This window comes from Festucalex cinctus, chromosome 4, assembly GCF_051991245.1.
Source record: "Festucalex cinctus isolate MCC-2025b chromosome 4, RoL_Fcin_1.0, whole genome shotgun sequence".
NCBI lineage: Eukaryota > Metazoa > Chordata > Actinopteri > Syngnathiformes > Syngnathidae > Festucalex > Festucalex cinctus.
The window spans coordinates 22,716,818-22,736,937 of NC_135414.1; positions in this window are offsets into that span (position 1 = coordinate 22,716,818).

Genomic DNA, 20,120 nt, shown 5'->3' on the forward strand with positions numbered 1-20,120 from the left:
TCGTGTATATGCTGCATAATACAATATGACCTTTTGGAGCACAATTGTTCGATTTTGCACTTGGGTTACACACACGAGGCAAAGCATGGCATTCGTGTGCTTTTTGTCTTTCCTCAATCTACTAGACTGATGGATTTATATTCTTCACCTCGGGATATTTCGTATGTATCTTCTCCGTCTGACCAATGTGCATACATTGAAAGTGTACCGACGTGAACCCTAAGATAATACAGTTGAGTATGAATTGAACTGTGTGCATTTTTAAAGATATTTATTTGCCGAATATTTAAAAAGCATGTTCTTTCTTGCAGCACCGTCTTTTAACCTCAAACTGCCTCATTTGTTCGGTTTTAATTGATGTTCCAAATATTCAACTTAATAAACCAAACTAAAAACCATTGACTGTTCCATCGCTGCTATCTGCCTACTGTACATCTGTTCCTACCTACCATAATCTGAGCGCAACATTTCCCTTTTTACATTCCCAACTGTAATAGATGGTGTAATCATTTGTTCCATTAGTTGGTAGTGACAATTGTGTGGTGATCAGTTGCTTAGCCACAGCTTGCAAAGACATGTTGATTCAGTCCCAAATATTTTGTGGTCTGAAGACGAACATGATTTGATACTTTTGGGACTAACCCATCGTTTTAACAAATCGTCACAAAAATAAATGGCAAACATGTTCGAGTTACGCATAGTAAATCATTTGCTTGCTGACCTGATGTCTTGTAAAGTACGCTGACGTCTCACCTGTTGACAATTGAAACTGCAAAGATTTGTGCAATCCAGTGTCATTAGATTAATCATTAAAAGATAGACGGTAAATCCAATTCTGAAAGAGGTCATGCAAGTTATTGCTTTAGTTCGACATAGATCATTTTTTACAAACAGAAACCTGTTGCAGATGTTTTTATTTGTTATTGCAGGCGCTTTGATGAATGATGCCCATTTAAATTGACAAGAACGGCAGCAGCTCATAATGGACTTTTGTGTCTGCGTCTGTTTTGACTGGCCCCCAGGCTAAAAGTTAATGGACGCTATAGAAAAATGTTGATCAATTATATTGTGAATTAATAGACCATGCGGAGGCAAATTCGGAAAGCATAATGAACGCCTCGAAGCCACAATCCACCATCTCTACTTTTCAATTTGGAAGTGTTGTGCCTCTCCACTGTACAAGTGCAGACAAACAACGCTACACCTGAATGGAAAAATCAACATCGTGATGACAAATAGACGGGAAAATTCCATGTAGTTGTAGCCCAAAGGCAGGCGTGTTGGGGGAATGAAAATGTTATTTTACAAATCATTTCTTATGTATCAGTTGGCCTCAATTTGTCTCTCCGAAATTTTGTGGCTTCTAACTCATCATAAATACATTTTCCCATCATCTGTAATTATGTAGACGTTTGCTCTCCAATCAAACCCTTCTTCTTCTGTGAGGAATTTAAATTTTTAAACAACCCTGACTGATTTGTGCTGGCTCCGCTGTGTGAGGCCTGGATATGACTTATGGTTTGATGGTTAGATGCAAATCATACAAAGTTATACACTCCATGGAACCTTAAAAGTTGACTGAACCACAAAGTGAAATACTGTACACTGGCCAACAGTTTATACTATATTACTGCAGCTAACTGAGTTGTTACTGACCTCCTTTTTGCACGTTGCTGTCTGTGTTATTGTATTATATTGCCCTCATCTGTCCAAGTTATGCACAACAGAAAGACGTTGAGCTGAAAAAAAAAAAAGGTGGCAAAACTACTTTATTTATTTTTTATTTTTTTGGTTTGTATTATTTGTCATTATTGTACATTCATGAAGTACACTATGATAACGTGTCATTTTTAGTATTAAAAATAAATGACAAAAAAATAGACTGGAACAAAATTAATGGCATTTCCATTCTTTTCAATGGGGAAAGATGATTTGAGTGTTTTGACTTACTAGCATGGTATGAATTTAAAACTTGTGTAACTTTCAAAGCATCACTGTAGTTTGGGTTTTGTCTAACAGAACTTTTGAAAAAAAAAATCTTATTAAACACAACCACATTGGTAAATCAGAGCATTGAAACATCAAAACAACAATTTAAGCTTTTTTTTTTTTTTTTTTTTTTTAAGTATCAAACGCTACATTCTGTATCCTCGCTGGTTCTGACTGCTCACCCAATCATCCGCGTCCATGTTTTTGTCTTCCATCTGAGTGTAGACACCATATCATTTACTTGGATATTGATTTTTTTTTCTTCCCACTCAAGCCCTAGTGTAAGCTTTTCAACCCTGGCACTCCAAAAGCCTTTTGACTGTGCTGTACCGGATCAGTGACTTGTGTGAGACAAATAGAGACAAAGTAGGTGGTCTCTTTTGTCCCATTCTGCCGTCTAGTCTCTCATCAACATCCTCCTGTTTTTGTAGTTTTCCAGATGGCCTCACTCCTCTGCATCCCACCGTTCCTCGCTCACAACTTCCCGGAGCACACATTTGCATCAGGTCACTGCTCGCTTCCACGAGTACTATAATCCTGCCGAGCTTGCCACCCTGAAAATGCTCTCTTTGCAAGTACAGCGGGGGGTCGATCACAATCCGTTCCGGGGCGCTGGTCAACCTTTTCGATTTGTTCACGTTTCAAAACCATTTGTGCCACTGGGGATCAGGGAAATTCAGCAGTTTAGTAGTTGCAGTAACAAATTGTTGCCATTTTAAACACAGTAATTGTCATCGTTGAACTTCTTTTATTATTATTTTTCAGTAATTGATGACTTATCTATTTTGTACTCAGTATCTTAAACAGAGATGCGTGTATCAAACTGACCAATAGTCTGAGCAGCCAGGACAGAGATGCAAACACAATATTGTACATTGTATTTGTGGTTATATGGCCAGCATACAATGTTTGTCCTCTGTCTTCAGTTCTGACCTTCTGAAGCGGCATCAACATCCCCAAATGTAAGTAAATAAATAAATGGTTTAATGCTCACTGAGCTGATATATCAAGTGATGCCAACGGACCACAAGTTCTCTCCTTTCTCCTGCTGTACCCAAACCTTTAGCAGGCCAGTATCGCTGATGACCGTACCAAATATCAATTCATTTTAATAACTAGACATTTGCAATTTCCTGAGAAATTGTGCGTGAAGGCTGAAAGGATGAATGAGAAAAAAAAAAAAAAGTATCATGTGGAATGATGTGGAATTATTTGAAATGATGTGGAATAATATTGTCTGACATGGAACGATCTGAACATGATGAAGTTGTAATAGTTTGACAAGAAATATTTAGGGGGAATGAATAACGTAGAATATGCCCTGAATTTTTTCAGTTGAGAAATTGGCAATTTTTGTTATGTGCACACAGTGTTGAAAATCGTTCAAGGTGAATTGAATGAGCTGAATTATTTAAATTTCAAATCATAACAATACAAATCTATTTTGATGGATATGTCATTGTTTGAGAATGAATAGAGAATTTATAGTAGCTATTTTGCAACTAACCAAAAATTCAACATTTCATTTCTAAAGTTTGGCATGTTGAAAATCATTCAATTTGAATGAGCTGAATAATTTCAATTTCAAATGGGAATGATGTGAATCTGTTATTTTGAATGTTAGCTTAGGCTATGTGCAACCAGTTAGGGGTACCAGCCACAACTAAATCCAAAACTTGGTAGGCGTCGCTACCTTTGCAGATTTTTCATTGTTGCCAGTTATGGTGACAGCCTGTTCGGAACAGTAGCAGTCAACTTAAAGGATCTTCTCACAGGTTGATACCAGATTCATCCTGGATTTAATTGCGTCACCGAGCAATCACTCTGTGCCCTACAAATCCTTGGTAAAGCCGTGTTTTACAATAGAGGCATAATTGCGAGAGTTTAATTGCCTGCCAATGCTCTGCTCCCACAGCCTGCTAGCGCTGAAGAGCCCAATAATTAGAAACAGGGAGAAATTAGGCAGCAATTTTGTCTTGGCAATTATTATAATGCAAAAGAAGTGCCATTAGTATTGTTAGCCCCACACAACATAATCCTTTGACATCGTCAAGTCGCCGCACTTTGTTGCTGGGTACAACGACTCTTGATTTCCCCACTAGCCTTTTGCACTGCCTCTGTCACGTTAGTCATCAGGACAGACCAATGGGTTCGCAGACTGAGCACATCCCACCCTGGTGTACTGCAAGGATTAGTCACGAGTGCATTTGCAGCCCTGTGTTTCCCTTTAAAGGTATATAAATTGAGTGTTAATCCTTTTTCACCATGTCACCCATGAAATTGGGTTTGATGTAACAGAAAAATAATGCACAGGATGGTGTATTTATACCGCCCTAGCACTGTTTTCATTGTAATGTATGAAGTTGTACTGTGTATTATTTGTTCAGCACTTAAGCATACAACCAAATAGGGGTGTGAATTGCCTACCTGACGATTCGATTCGTATCACGATTCACAGGTCACGATTCGATTCGATACCGATTAATCCCGATACGAATTTATAAGTCGATTGTTGTGATTTTTTTTCATTCAAATTTAGAAAATACTAATCAGTAAGCTTGTAGAGTGTAAGATTTATATGAAAATGTATTATTTATTTATCTGAAATTTCAGTCTTATAGAGGTTGTAATCTGTTTCATGTTTGAACAGCATTAAAATAAAATATTAAGGCTTAATGTTCCGTTCATATAACATTCTTCCATGCTCAAGGTGTGAATCCTAAAAAAAAAAAAAAAAAAAAAAAATAATCGATTCTGCCGATTATTGAATCGATTCGAGAATCGCGCGATGTAGTATCGCGATATATCGCCGAATCGATTTTTTTTTTAACACCCCTACAACCAAAGATTTACTACAAGACTGATCAGGCCTGCTTTGCTTATGCCCTTCAAGATCTGCACCGCAAATGCATTTTGCATACGTTTAGTAAATTTGAACATTAAAAAAGAGGAAGAAAACAATGTCTCAGCTATTTGCCACATCTTAATCTTCGCCTCAAGCCAAGCAAAATGTGTGTTCTGCAAAATCCCAACGAAAGATGTCGTTTAAAATCCGCACGTTTGGAGATTAAACAATACTTTGCCAAGTTAACTCACTAATCTTGAACATTGGGATTCAGTGTTCATTTATTCTTTCTTTAATACTCGGCAGATAAGTATTGGGCAGAAAGAACAATGTTTTTGGCTCCAGTTAATCAAGTCTAGAGAGATTTTTTTTTTTTTTGGCTGTGCTTACAGGTCATGATTGTTCAAATGAAATCACACAACAGTGCACTCTGAGGTCAAACAATCTGTTCCATGACACTGGTCCACTGTATCCCTGGTTGACACTGTTTCCACAGTAGAACCTTTATTAACTGTGATGTTTGAAGTGTGGTCCATGTCAAGCCATTTATTATTTATTTCCATTTTCAACTGATAATTGAAGATCAAAAAAGGATAAAGCAACTGTTTTTATTTTTATTTTTTTTTATTTTTTTTTATGTCACACAAAAAAAAAGGGGGGGGGGGACACATTTTTTCACAATTCCATTTTTGGTTCTAAAAAATAGAACATTGAAAAACAGGCCACAGCAGTAATGATTATGTATATTATGTATTGATTATGATTGTTCAATGGTTGAAAGATAGTAATGGTTTTGTTGAAGTGATTTGCCCTAAGTCTGTAAGTCCATATGTTGTTACAAATGATTTGAAGATGAACACTGATAATATTGATTGACATGTCTTATTTTTTAAGAGCCACGTGTTTTGTTCCACAAAATGCTATAATATGGCTAATGATGGCTACTGAACCATCATCATCATCCTGGATATCAGTGGCGAGCGGTGACTTTTTCGAGTGGACATGCTGAAGTGTCACTTACGGGCCGCTGTGTAGGTATAAAATTCAAGCGGAAATATTCAGGACTGACGCAGGTTGATATGCACACACTGTAATATAACCAGTTCCGTGGTGTATGGAATGACAAAATCACAATTTGCCAATTCATTGGAATTTACAGTATTCGTAACTGGCTCGTTCCCATGATGTAAAACTCAACCCGGGAGAAGGGGAAAAAATGGCATCGCAGAAAAGCCGCTAGAGGTTTCAAGCAACAATAAAGTTTACTGACCTATTTGGGCAGCCACCTAGCCACTGCTGTTTCTCGTACGTCCTTTCTTGAAAGTGAGTAACGAAATTCTTCCCCGTTTTTGTGATGATTACTCCAGTAGGACCACCACTTGAATGATATTTTCGCTGGAGCATTCCTGGAGCAGACCGGAGGAGCATTACATTGTCTAATTAGTTGGAAAAACTAGCACTGACCAACAACGGAGACCGAAACCACTTTACGGTGGATGAGACGGACCTCCGCCATAATCTTCTATTTACAAGTTTAGAAGTTTTTTTTTGGATACGACATTACAGACCATAAGGGCCAAACCAAGATCTGCAGTACTGAAGTGTAGGATTAATTGTGCGTCTCCAATACACGTCTGTCGAAGGAAATTACTTTCGGATTTAGGAAGCTCTTCAACATTGATGTTTGGTAACTCTCAGTGGCTCTGAGTAATAAAGCAATGGGATTTGCTCAAGATTTTAATTGGGATGCATTATCCCAACCCCTCACAGACCCAAGAAGCAGGCAAACGATATGCACCGATAAGTATGAAGGTCAACCAGCTGCTTAGGCGGAGCTCCCCGCGCTCCCCCTACGTGGTATCAGTCTTGCAACGTCGAGTGCATATACGCATTAGGCGGTGACCAGGTGGCAATAACATTTTCAAAGAGCAAAACTGCGAGCACAATTAGCCTGTTTTCCCTCCTCGTTGGGGTTTACGACCACTCCAGCACTTGTTTCATCGCGCATTTGGTGCGCCGCTGACAAGTTCCAAGCACCATAAAGGAGAAGAGCTAATGATGCCGTATGTAGAGAATAAAAGAGGGATTAATGAACAATGTGTTTGAAGAGCCGAGCCCTTTGCAATGCACTCGTGTACATATTTATATATATTTACTAGGTGAAAATATTTGCAGGCTTGGTATTGAATGGTCGGCGCTGCGCTTGGCGGAGCATTCTGCTGATGGAATCAAAACCCCTTTTCACACATTCAAATGAGGCGCACTCAGCTGTGATTGGTATTGGAAAGGCATTTGTCGGAACAGAGGCTCACAGAAGGCTTCTTAAATACAAGGCAATCACGGCGACTGACGGCGAAGCGAGAGAGGTGTGCCCAGACTGCAGAGTGGGGAAACGGGACAAAGGATTATGATGGTAATAAGCAGTAAACCAAAACAAAGTCATCCCCTGATTCCCTCCCCTTCACTCTCTCTCTCTCTCGCTGTCTGTCTCCCCCAATCTAGCTCGCCCTTAAATCCTCTTGCTCACCGGCTGCATCGCATGTGCCACATATTGACAAGGCCCATTTTTTCCCCATTGCTGCCGGAGCCACAATTTAAAACTCATTTCTCATTATTTGCGGCGAATCCGTACACGCGCGCACAATTTCTAATCTGTCGAGGCCATGATGGCTGCTGGCAGAAGCGTAGGCTCTTTATGCAGATGCCTGACTGTACACCTGCACGCAATGTCAACTCTTGCACACCCGGATGGCCTTATTTTATTACAGGCGTCAGCGAATCTGCAAGCCGTCAACTGTGAAGCTTTTTGTGCTAATGTCTTTTTTTTTTTCTTTTTTCTTTCCACCCTTCTCGTCCTTCCTTTGGCTGGGCTTGTCGTACAGACTTTTTTTTTTCTTTTCTTTTTTTTTTTTTTTTATACATTCCAGTAATGTGCAGATCTAAAACACTTTTTGAGGGTTGGCCTCCCCTTGCAAGGCTGTGATGCAGTGTAAAGCAGGTTATGCACACTGTGATTTATCACATCTTACGTGAATTTTGAAATGTGTTTGCATAATAACTGTAATATTAGAGATGTTTAATAACACTTTTTTTTTTCGCAGACCAACACAAGCATGCTCTTGAGTAGTCAGCGATACCAAGTACTGATACCACTAGAACTTTTGATGCATAAAATTCCCCCCAAAAAACAATGACAGAACATTTTAAAGAAAGACCTATACATCCAAATATTGCATTTTCCTTAAAATTGCATGAAATTGCAATTTTCTATGATTTTTTTTATGTTCATCGAATACATATTTTGTATATAATATACAGTAAAATGAGTTTAAATAAACAAATAAATAAATTCTTCATGGGCATCTGTCACGCATGTGTGCCTTTTGTCCCTGACCAAAAAAAAAAAAAAAAAAACATTCACAACAAGGAGCACAAATTACCTGGGGAACCCCACATGGGACTGTCCGTTGATTTTAAGCAAGTACTGATACCTTGAAATAATGCCCGGATATTGGCCCATCCCTAGTAATGATCATTATTATTCCAACCAGCACTGTGGCTATTATGCGTAGCTAACTAGGTTAGCATGTCTGCTGCTCAATTCTGTAACTACATTTCACACCTACCTAGGAGCAGACAAAGATGTATCAGTCATTTTTAATAAATGACTATAAGTTAAAGCACTTGTCACAGAGGAAAAACCAGGAAACATTTGAGCCACTTTTCTGCACGGTGCTGTGAATGGCCGCTCTGCGTTACATATGATTGTGGTCAAAAGTTGTTGCACACCTACAGGTTGCTTTCTCTGGTCTGGAACAGTTTTCTCCTTTCTACATTTCCTGTCAAATAAGCCTTGTTTTTGAGTCACTTTTCTCTATGAGCCAAATGAGGAATGTGGAAAATGAGACATATCACGTTATTAGAGTCAAATTATTGACCATCTTCATGTAATGGTCAAACTTGACCCTGTTCTGCATTGGCCAAACTATATCTGAAAATATGTTACGCTCCTTCGCTTTTTTAGGCAATTGTATTATTAGAAGAGTTTTCTGGTATTTGATAGCCTGAATATGTTTTATGTGCATCTAATAATAAGATTCATTGCAGGTTGTGTGCCTGTTTGTGGTACAATATCCATCTTGTTTATGTGCAGGCACGTGAACACGACACGCAAGTAGGCGGCCTGGTGATCGCAGCCATCCATAAACACGGTTGTTAATTCAAGTGACTCTTATTGATCGCGCCACCTCTGACTGGATCGACAAAGTAAATGCCCACTAGTGATGTATTGTTGGGAGAAGAATGGGAGAAATACTGACTTTGGCTGAGGGAACATGAAAAAACTACTCGGACATAACGCCTCTCAATGACGTATGTAAACTCACAAAGTTGCACATTGTGGCTCCCATAATGGGCAATAATAATAATTTGGTCAGAACTGTTTTGGAAATAACTGTTATTTTGTTTGTTTGTTTTTGTTTTGCATATGGCTGTTGAGTTAAGCTACATTTTTTTATGATGCTAGGAGGAGTGATTTATTAGGAAATACTATTTTGAACCTTTTTATTTTGTGAAAATAACACACTTGTAATCATTCTGGGTACTACATCATGCTATGTTTTACTGAGCAAGACTTTTGATAATCGGTGGACATATTAGTGAGCCCTAAAGGAGCTTTGTCAGTGTACCAGGTACCGATGCAGGATGGCGCTGATGGCGTTGAGTTCAACCCGCATATTTTCTGACGAGTGCTAGAATTCTGCCAATATTTAAGTCGAGTGTGAAGTTTAAAACATTTGCATAAGCAGTGAGTCTTGGGTGTTAAGGACCATTGTCGCGGTCCTAGACGCTGAGAACAGTGTTGCCATGCGTGTAATTAATTATGTGAAGACATGAAGCCGCAATGGCTGTGTGAATGTGGACAACACACATTAAGAATTACACTCTAGTAACATTGCTGAAAAGCTTTTCTAAAAATAAATGAATAATGATAACTGGGCGTAGCCGAGCGTGGTGTTTACATCTGATGTTAAGCAAGTGGATAGATAGAGCATGTGCAGAGCAGGTCGAGTGTGGTAATTCTTCAGTTCTTGGCAAATCCACAAATGCGGGATTGAGCGATGGGGAAAGGGTGTGCGTGTGTTTATGTGTGTTTAGACAAAGAGTGGTTTTGGGATAGTGTGCATGTGCCACCTCTGGTGAGGGAGGAATTTTTTTTATTTTTTTTTTTTTTTTATTTTATTTTTTTTTTTGTCTTGCTCTGTTAGGGGGGGAGTGTTGTCGCCGGGCAGACGGATGAAAGGGAAAAGTGCTGCTGTGGCACTGATAAAGTGACTGAGGACCACTACCGCCACACTTGGACAATTCTGCATACACACACAAGCACAAACGCAATCCCGTACCCTCTTTTCTTTACTTGCCTCTGCTGCCAAATGTACTGATCTTGCCGGTGTTGTCATGACTCTCTCACTCGTGAGCTGGCTGCTTGTATTTTCTGCACATTGTTCACGATTTAAAACTGTTCCCATGTGCCCTTATGAAAAGTCTCTGATGTTCTGTTAAAAATATACAAAAGAATAATAGCACTCAATACCCTTTTTAACACTGGTTAAATCAGTGGGTTTTGGGGAGAAGTTCTGTCTGCAAGTGGGCAGTACAACTTTGATGACAACCAGGGCGAAGAAAGGATGTGTTGCCAACTTTTTCTTGTCATGTACTTATGTGCCAGTGATTAGTATTAATTAGATTAGATTAATTAGATTAGATCAGATTAGATTAGATTGAGACGGGGGCGGCACGGTGGATGGATGGTCAGCAGGTCCGCCTCCCAGTACTGAGGACTCGGGTTCGAGTCCAGGCTCCAGCCTTCCTGGGTGGAGTGTGCCCGCGTGGGTCTTCTCCGGGTACTCCGGTCTCCTCCCACATTCCAAAGACATTTTTATGGTTAATTGGGCGCTCCGAATTGTCCCTAAATCTGTCTGTGCGCGTGGATGGTTGTTCGTCTCTGTGTGCCCTGCGATTGGCTGGCGACCAGTTCAGGGTGTGCCCCGCCTACTGCCCAAAACCAGCTGAGATAGGCTCCAGCGCCACCTGCGACCTTAATGAGGAGCAAGCCATTCAGAAAATGGATGGATAGATTGAGACAGCAAACTAGTTGGGACTGAATCAACAGCACCTCTTCTGGTTACAGCCAAGCAATGCACTCCATTTTACCAAAATTACTTTGCAACAACACAATTAATCAACAAATAATTCCACTCATTCAATCAAATTCTAAATAATCAGTTACTCGATTAATCTGTTTAAAAAAAAAAAAAAAAAAAAAAACTGCTTCGAAATCATTCCAAACCAGCGATTTTGCGCTTCAGGCGGAGCTTAAGATTGGGCATGCACGGCCACTTTTTAAAGGCTCCCGAAGGCGTGAACAAACCAGATGAGATGACTATCAGTCACTGTCGACGCAGGCTGCCTAAAGGTCTGGTATTGACCCACTCAGAGGTGAAGGGCGATGTAAAGTTAAAAACCTAATTCGGCAATGTTCGTAACTCAGTGGGAGAGGGGCTTAATCTTACATTAATACTGTTATCATTTCAAAGGCAGAATATTTGATACAGCTCTTGTATTTGAGCACATTACATTGAACAGGTGTGCCTAATGTAGCACAAGAATATAAGGTGCATATATGGACGTTAGAGTTAGGGGGAAAACAATCTATACTAAAATCTGTTCAGCCGCAATAAGTGGCTTTTCCATTGTCGCACATCGGTACGAGCCCATTGGAGAATGTGACGAGCTCGAGCGGATAATTGATCAGACTGAAATTACCAATGGATTTCTTTCACGAGCCTGCACCTAAGAATCCATTGCGCTTTCAGAGGTGGGGAGGCGTCTATCGAGAATCACAGTGGCACGAAATATAGTGGAATGTGCATACAACACAGCGTTAATAATCTGTTTACACAACAACCCCCCACTTCATGTTGATTTCCATTGGCGCCATGCACAAGCTCGGGTTACTTTTGAGACATTTGGAAAGAAGGAAATAAGACCATTATATATAGTTTATTGTTTTTCTGCAATGCAAAGTGTCAACAAAGTCCCTTTACAATTTAAAATATATATTACAAAAGAAATTAATGCGATATGCACTCAGTGATTGTTAAAGTTGCCATTGCTGTTTAGTTATTGCAAGTGTGGCATAAAGCTTAGAATTTGTGCGGATGTAATGCATTTATTAAGCAATGTTTGCTTAAATAATTGAAAGAAAAAAGATTGCATTGATTTTCTGTATCAACACATTGTGCAGATTGTTTACAAAGAGCATTTTATGTTTATCTTTTGCAACCTCACACACTTAATGCTAATTAACTTCACTTGGTTTAATTAGTTGCGGGCACACTGATAGCTCTTTGTTTTTAAACGGCACTTAAAAAAAAAAAATCTACTCATTCCAGACTTTTCTAATTTGCTGCATGTTTATGATGCATTATCTGTGTAGTTTTACAGCGAATCAGAGAGCAAACCCCTTTCAAGGCTGAACAATTCCAATTTGGATCAGCAGCAGGAGGATTGTAAGCCTTGACATTAAAGTTGACTTCCAAGTTGGTCTCATTACAAAGCAATTTTGGGAAATAATGTAAATGAATGAGTGAAGTTCGAGGTCCAAACTGTTGCTTTTAAATGAGCAGGTAGTTTTTATTTATTTATTTATTTATTTATTTATTTATTTATTTATTTTTGTAATATTTAACATTCCTAAAATTATACAATAACAACTAGGGGTGTGAATTGCTTAGTACCTGACGATTCGATTCATATCACAATTCACAGGTCTCGATTCGATACAGATTAATCCCAATATGAATTTGTAAGTCGATTGTTGAGATTTTTTTTTTTTTACTCAAATTTTGAAAATACTAACCAGTAAACTTGTACATGTGCCCTGTAAGATTTGTATGAAAATGTGTTATTTAGTTATCTGAAACTTCAGTCTTCTAACTGTGAGCCACTGTATTTAACAGTTTGTAATCTGTTTCATATTTGAACAGCTTTGAAATAAAATATTAAGGCTTTATGTTCCATTAATTAATATAACATTTTTCCATGATTAAGGTGTGAACCCTAACCCTAAGTAAGACATTTTGTTGAATATTTTCCATCAAAATTGGACGTTTAAAAATCGATTCGGCCGCCTATTGAATCGATTCGAGGATTGTGCGATGTAATATCGCGATATATTGCCGAATCGATTTTTTTTAACACCTCTAATAACAACTAAATAGACTGTGAAAAGTAAAAAAAAAGAAGGTGGTCCACTAAAGCAAATATTGTCTTCATCATTCTTGTGAAGTAGATTTGTTCTTATTTTAGTTACATATATATAATATAATATAGGTGTAGCGTAAAGGGTCTTAACGGGTGACGAGGACTTTTCCTTCCGTGACTGCAAATTGAAGTTGCCGGTATATACAAAGCGGTGTTAGCCACTCAGCAATCCATCACATCGCTAGCCGCAAGGTGACATATTAGTTTATCTACAGTACCATGGCCGGGTACAACGTGCTGTTACTGTAGTATTGCTAATTATACTGTATTGTGTTTGTAGACGACACATCATGTGAAGATGTGGAAAGTTGAAATTGAAACTTATTTTGTGCTAAGAGCGCTGAACTTAGCATAGCTTGCTGCCTGCAAACAAAGAGACATGTCTTATCAACACATCACAAATCAGAGATCAAGCGTCAGTGTAATCAATATAATATTTGCGGGAAAATGTGCAAGAAAGCACTCACGCCATCTGATGTGCACCCCTTTTTTTTCTTTTTTTTTCACAATTAAATTTATACGAAAATATTTTCTATTGTCTTTTGTTATTTTACAACAATTTTAGCAAATGAAGGATTTTTGCGATGATGCACTGCTACCTTTGTGGGAAATGTTCTTCAACGGTTGGCCGGCGTCCTGTAAGTTGACATCCTGTACGTTGACAAATACGTTTTGACGGCAGAGTTAACCGAATTTTCTCGGGAAAAGCCTGGATAATCGATTCTGAAAAGATGCAATTGTGACAGCTCTAGTGTATGATAGTATGCTGAGTTTAGATTACAGCCTTTTTTAGGAGACCATGTTATCTCCAATGTGGCCCAGAACAATAATAAATGTGTCAGCTTTACATACTCACTGAGCAAAAGTCTCACTTGACATCACACATATTTGGTTTGATTTTTGAAGCTTTTTTTTTTTTTTTTTTTTCAGATAGATTTTAGAGCACATGTCTCTACAAAGAAAACATAACCCCCTTGGTGCAAGTTAACTATAGTAGGCGTTAAGTCTTAACCCTTATGTGTGCATTGCACCCACTCATAGGCATGTTCAAAGAAATGTGTATGTGTGCGTGCCACGCGGCTCGATCTGTCTTCAAAAGAGGCCGTGAATGATCTTATTTCGCGCGCCTGCCGATTTCCGCTTTAAGCTGTCGGCCATGCAGGCTAGCGCTGCATTAACGGTCACAGGGAGAGGCGGGATTGTAGCTAGCCAAGGCCGCACCTTGTTCTGCGCTCGCTAACTCCACAGCCCGGCCCGTAGAGCGAGGAGAAGGAAGAAACAGCAGGGGAAGCGTGGCGGAAAATTACAGTCTTCACATGCCAGCCAGGAAGCCTGCTGCTGCGGCTTGGCTGAGGAATCAAGCAGACGTTTTATCGTATAATGTATGTGAGGAGACACGAATGCCAGTGTGTGTGTGTGTGTGTCTCAACACTTTTGTCACATTATTAATTTTGAAGGAGTTGGTGTGAAATTAAGTCTTGAATCTGACTTATTTAGAAAGTGAGTAACCCCGAGCTTGGTCTGTAGATTTTGCATGCGTTTTTCAAACATTACATCCCCATTTTGAAAAGAGGCATATATCAAATTGCCTGGGCCAATCCAGCCCTTCCAGGTGGCATAAGCAAATATCAAGTATTTGGGAATAGTACAGTACAGGACTTATTTGTTTCCGATTTCTGTCTATACCAGAGACATTAGGGCTGGGTATTGCCGACAACCTCACGATACGATATGTATCACGATACAGGGGCCGCGATACGATACGTATCGCGATACTTGTGTCCCAATACGTATCCCAATATGTTACATTAATTTTCTTGCATTTTATAATAACAGTCATATGTATGCCTAAAGCAGGGGTGTCAAACTCATGTTAGCTCACGGGCCATATGGAGGAAAATATATTACCAAGTGGGCCGCATCGGTAAAATAACGGTATACAACTTAAAAACGATTGCTGTCAGTTATACGCAGATTTTCGCTATTTGTGTGCCAGCCCTAAATTACGGAGCTCAACTGTAATCATATTGTTCCAAAAAATAATACAAATGCAAATGGGATGCGGCAACACTGAGTTCTAGACGTATTAAATCTACCTGTTTTGCATAAAAATATATTGTTCCCAGAATGCATTGCGTGCAGCAGTTAAAGATGTTATAAGGATGCTAATCCTTGTCATATCTATTTGTGTTACCAGTAATAGTTTGTCAGTAATTTAATTTGTGCCGTATTTAACAAGTTTGTCGGTCTATGACTAAAAAAAGTAATAATAATTAAACAAACCGGAACTTTAAGTTGTGTGTAAAATAATGACATCCAGGACGATTATCCCGTACAAGTTGCATTGCTCATCTGAGGACCGCTTGTGAAATTACACATTTTATATATTTTGATTGTGGCCGGATGATTATTATTATTTTTATTTTTTTTTTACTTTACAAAATCATCTCATGGGCCGGATTAAACCCTTTTGCGGGCCTGATCCGGCCCGCGGGCCTTATGTTTGACACCCCTGGCCTAAAGGATATGTTTGTTATGCTGACTGACAAAAATATTTTTGTTAGCAGTTCTTCTGGTTTACCACCAAAGCGGTGTGCCTGGTCTAAATTTGCAGTTTTCACAGACACACCGGGAACAATTATTAATAGGCATGAGCCGATATGAGCAAAAATATCAACGTATTAAAATTACAGCTCTAAAATGTGCTTATTTGAAATATTTGGGGAAACAAAAACAGCGTTTTTTTTCATGTAACAATGTAACAAAATATAGGAAAACTGGTACATTAAGACATGTGCAATGTTAAGTTTATAAGTAAATAAATATTAATATTCTTCCTCTGCTTTAATTTTTCTTAGCAAGACAGTGTCCAATCACTGGTGAGCTATTTTTGCATTAATTGAAGGCAATTAACTTCAAAGACGCTGCTGGTTTTTATTTTTGAGCTACAATGCAAGCTGCAACGGCAAACATTAACTGCCTGTTTAAAGTTAACAAGCAATATCGCCTGCGTATCGATGCGTGTATTGTAATGAGGCCCGCAACGATATCTTGCCGTATCGTTTTTTGAGCACACCCCTAAGAGACATACCCTAAATTTGTACTACTCTGTGATTCCTACACATTTTTATGAGTGACAACATGAGACAAAAACTGGTTGAAACCGCTGCTCATTTTAAATGTGGCCAACAGCTCTACTACCCCCCCAATCCTCCCGTTACCCCCTTCCTACACTCGCACGCTGCCCATTTTCACTTCACTTCAGTCTAGTCAACGTTTTGATTGGCCGTGCAAAGATTAAAGCTTTGCACTCTCTGCCAAGGAGAAAACTATAATTGATATTTCAGCTCTAGGCAAACTTGCGCTCGCTGGCCACTGGCTGTTTCAGCAGAAAATTAATGTTAGCACAGCTTGGTGGATACTGTATTTACTCCGAGTCTGGTTTTTGCCTTATTAGTGCTGCAATAGTTTTACAGCAGCAATGTGTGTGAAGGAAAGATTAAGATGAACATGTCAAAAATTGATAAATGTCACGTACATATTTACAAAACCAGGCAATGACAATGAGCAATTGTATATGGACAACAAATACTACATGTAAATGGGACGGTGGACAGTAAGAATGGGGGTTAGCAGAAGTTGAGAGCTGAGTGCGCTAACCGGTAGGCCTATGGGCTTCCAACCAACCTGCCAGTGCACTCATTTTTGTTTTTTGTTTTGTTTTTTTCATGTTTTTATATTTACAATCAAAATTGTATGTGTACTCAACTTAAAATTAACACCAACATTCTGACTGAGATGGCACAAATACATTTCCATAGATATACTTCCACACTCAAATTAGAAAACAGACACATTTTGTGACATACAACCAGTTTAAAAGTCATTTTCCCCCATCTGTCCCCCTTATGAATATGCATACTTCCTGGTATGGAGTCGGACTTGTCCGACTTCCCACCTTCCTCGAATACAGCATAACAATGCCACCGGCGGCCATCTTACGTTGCCACTCACTAAGCCTGCCTAACTTGAATAGATTGATTTTTCTGCGGCGTTTTCAAATTACGAAAATGCCGCCATGTATGACAGACGGTTGTACCAATAAATCTGGGAGAAGCGCTACATGTATATTTCATCGCTAAAATAAGACTTTTTATTTTTCTCATAAAGTATATCTCTGAGTTGACTTTCCATTTCAATATAAAGTTTCATGAAGAACGTAAGTGCCAACTCCTGATGAAGGCTTTTGCCCTTATAGTGTACTTGCTGTATTCTCAACAATTTAGCAGCCTTGCAAGGTTAATTCCTTTCTAATCGCATGTTTAATGACCCTCATAAAGATGTTGCGTTTTAAGATGTCAAGCACATCAGGGGAATGTAAGTCGGATCTGGTCGGTCCTCAGAGCTCCTCAGCTGCCAGAAGCATCTCTCGTCCACTTCATTAGTATCGCTCGGAGGGCGCGAAGAACATAAAACCCCACCTAGCATGAAAACAACGCTCTGATAGCGCCCTCACTGCGCACTCATCCCGAATGGGCCATTGGAGTGGACACAGGGGATTAAGCAGACGCCGGCCTGGTATCGGCTGCAGTGTGACTCTTCTCGGACCGCATTAACAGGACATTAAGGACTCATTTCCATTCCGCCGCCGTGCAGCACCCGCGCCGGGCAGGAGAGCGAAAAATCATTGTGACCCTCATGCTCCGAGCCTTTCATTTCCTGTTACCATTCAAGCCTGCCTTATCGCTTGCTCTTGCCCTTTCAGCTGCTGTCTTTGCTATTTCTCTCCTGTCCTTGGTCCCGCGCCTCCTCCTTTTCTTCCCGTCTTGTTCCACATCAGCGGCCGAGTGAAGCTTCTCTCCCCACCCCGCCGTCACGCTTTGCAGCCCTCCCCTTAATTACCGTGTATTCTTCTTTAGCTAATAAAAAAAAAAAAAAAAAACGCTGATGAAACCGATTAAATGGCGGCGGGCCTTTGTGCCAAGTTGGATTTGGGCAGAAGGACGTGGATCTGGAAACAAAAGGTGCTTAAGAGAGAATGGAAATAAGAGGGAACGGTTTGGGCAGTCACCCGTTTGTTGTCTTTTTGTTGTTGGGGTCAGCGATGCTTTCGGCCCCCGGGGGAACTTCCGCATCTTATCACAGTGAGCAGACGGCTGGCACATCTTTCTCATTACGAGCCTCTCAGTTATAGATGACTCCTGCTGTACTCCCCCTTCAGCTACAGGCAGCCGCCTCTTCTTAGCGCTCGGCAAGCACAGTTTGAAGTCCCGGAATATAGACTTTGCTCGCCTTGCTTTATCCCCCTCATGAACATTTAGTCCTTCTGTCTGTCCGTGTAATTTAACTTTCAAGCGCGACCTGCTGCGGCTTGGAGGAGAAAGTGAATTAGCGTGTCTGGCTTGATTGAAAAGCCTTCTGAGAGGGTGCTGCTTGCCGCTTCATGATAGCCATTCTCTTTGGATTATACGCTGTTGCCGCTTGGGATGGATGCTGTGCGGCTCATTTAGGTTCAAACTCAACACACCCCTCAACCCCCAGTGTCCTAAGTTGAGGAACAAGAGTATCTGCTGATAGAAGCCTTATGCGTGCATCGGAATCTTCTTTACTGGCTACACCGGGGTGGTCACATTACCGATTTTTAACATCTTAACTCATTTGTAAAATGTGACAAACTCCACATGATGATGAAAAGAAATTGCTTTGTTCTCATCAGGGCTGTAGTACTTGAGTCCAGATATGACACATTTTTGTTTGTTGTTGTCTTGAACTTAACTCGGACTCACTTGCATTTGACTCAAACTCGTCTCTGACTCCCAAAATATTTTCATGGACCCGACCAAGACCAACTATGTTTTGTTTTATGTTTTTTTTCCCCCCTGAATATCAATGTCCTTCTTCAAAGAAAGTTCAAGTAAAGTTTTGCAGATTATCAAAATAGACCTGGCATTGACATTGGCCACCCATAACCAAGGCTTTGGGCAGCAAGCCATCTGATTGGTTTAACTGACCGCAAGCGCTGTATGATACTAATTGGTGTTTTTTATTCATCGCTAGACTATACCAAATAAACAAACATAATTGGTTAAAAAATGGTTTTGTAACAAATATTTCATGCAAAATAGTATTTTAACCGACTATTCGATTAATAGATTCTAAAACTATTCGATAGTGACGATCCTAAAAATGTGACAGACTTGTTATTGGGGCTTTTTTGAATTGTGGGGGGAAAAAAAAAAAAAAAAAAAAAAAAAGCCTGACAGGTTTCCATTAAGTCACTGTTTGTTCGAAAGAAGATAAAGATTTTTTTTTTCTTTTTGCTAGGAGCACAATAACCTACGAACTAATATTTTAAGGGCGCAATTAGAAAACTTTGGGGCACACATGAATCACAAATTGACTTCACATTTTCCACTCATTTTCATTATAGTATTAATAATAGGCAGAAGTATGGAGTAGAAGTTTGGCAGAAACAAAAAAATATTCAAGAATAAAAAAAATATGTACAGTATATAAATCGGCAAATTTTAAGGTCACACATGCAAGAAGTTGCACTTTCTCAAATTTTAAAGGCAAAATGACCATTTCAGGGCAGTCTAGAGACCTGTTTACTGTGCAAAGTTAAGCTTCATCCATGCTATGCTATATATCCAGTTATTGCTATAACTCACCCAGACATCATTATCCTTGTAGTGCAATACTGACACTGAGGATGGGTGCAGAATATTCACGGAGAACTTCTCCAATCACATTTTTATAAAGAAATTAGTACCGGTAATTATTGTTTGTTTTTCCCCCACAATTTATTTGAAATTTAGTCAAAAGGATTTTTTTTTTAAGTAACCTACTAATCTCTGAAAGCATTATCTCTTTTGAATTGTATTGATACAACTAATGTAATGTCTAATAGTATACATTTCATATAAAAACAGGACTTTAGAAATTACACAGCAGATCTTCT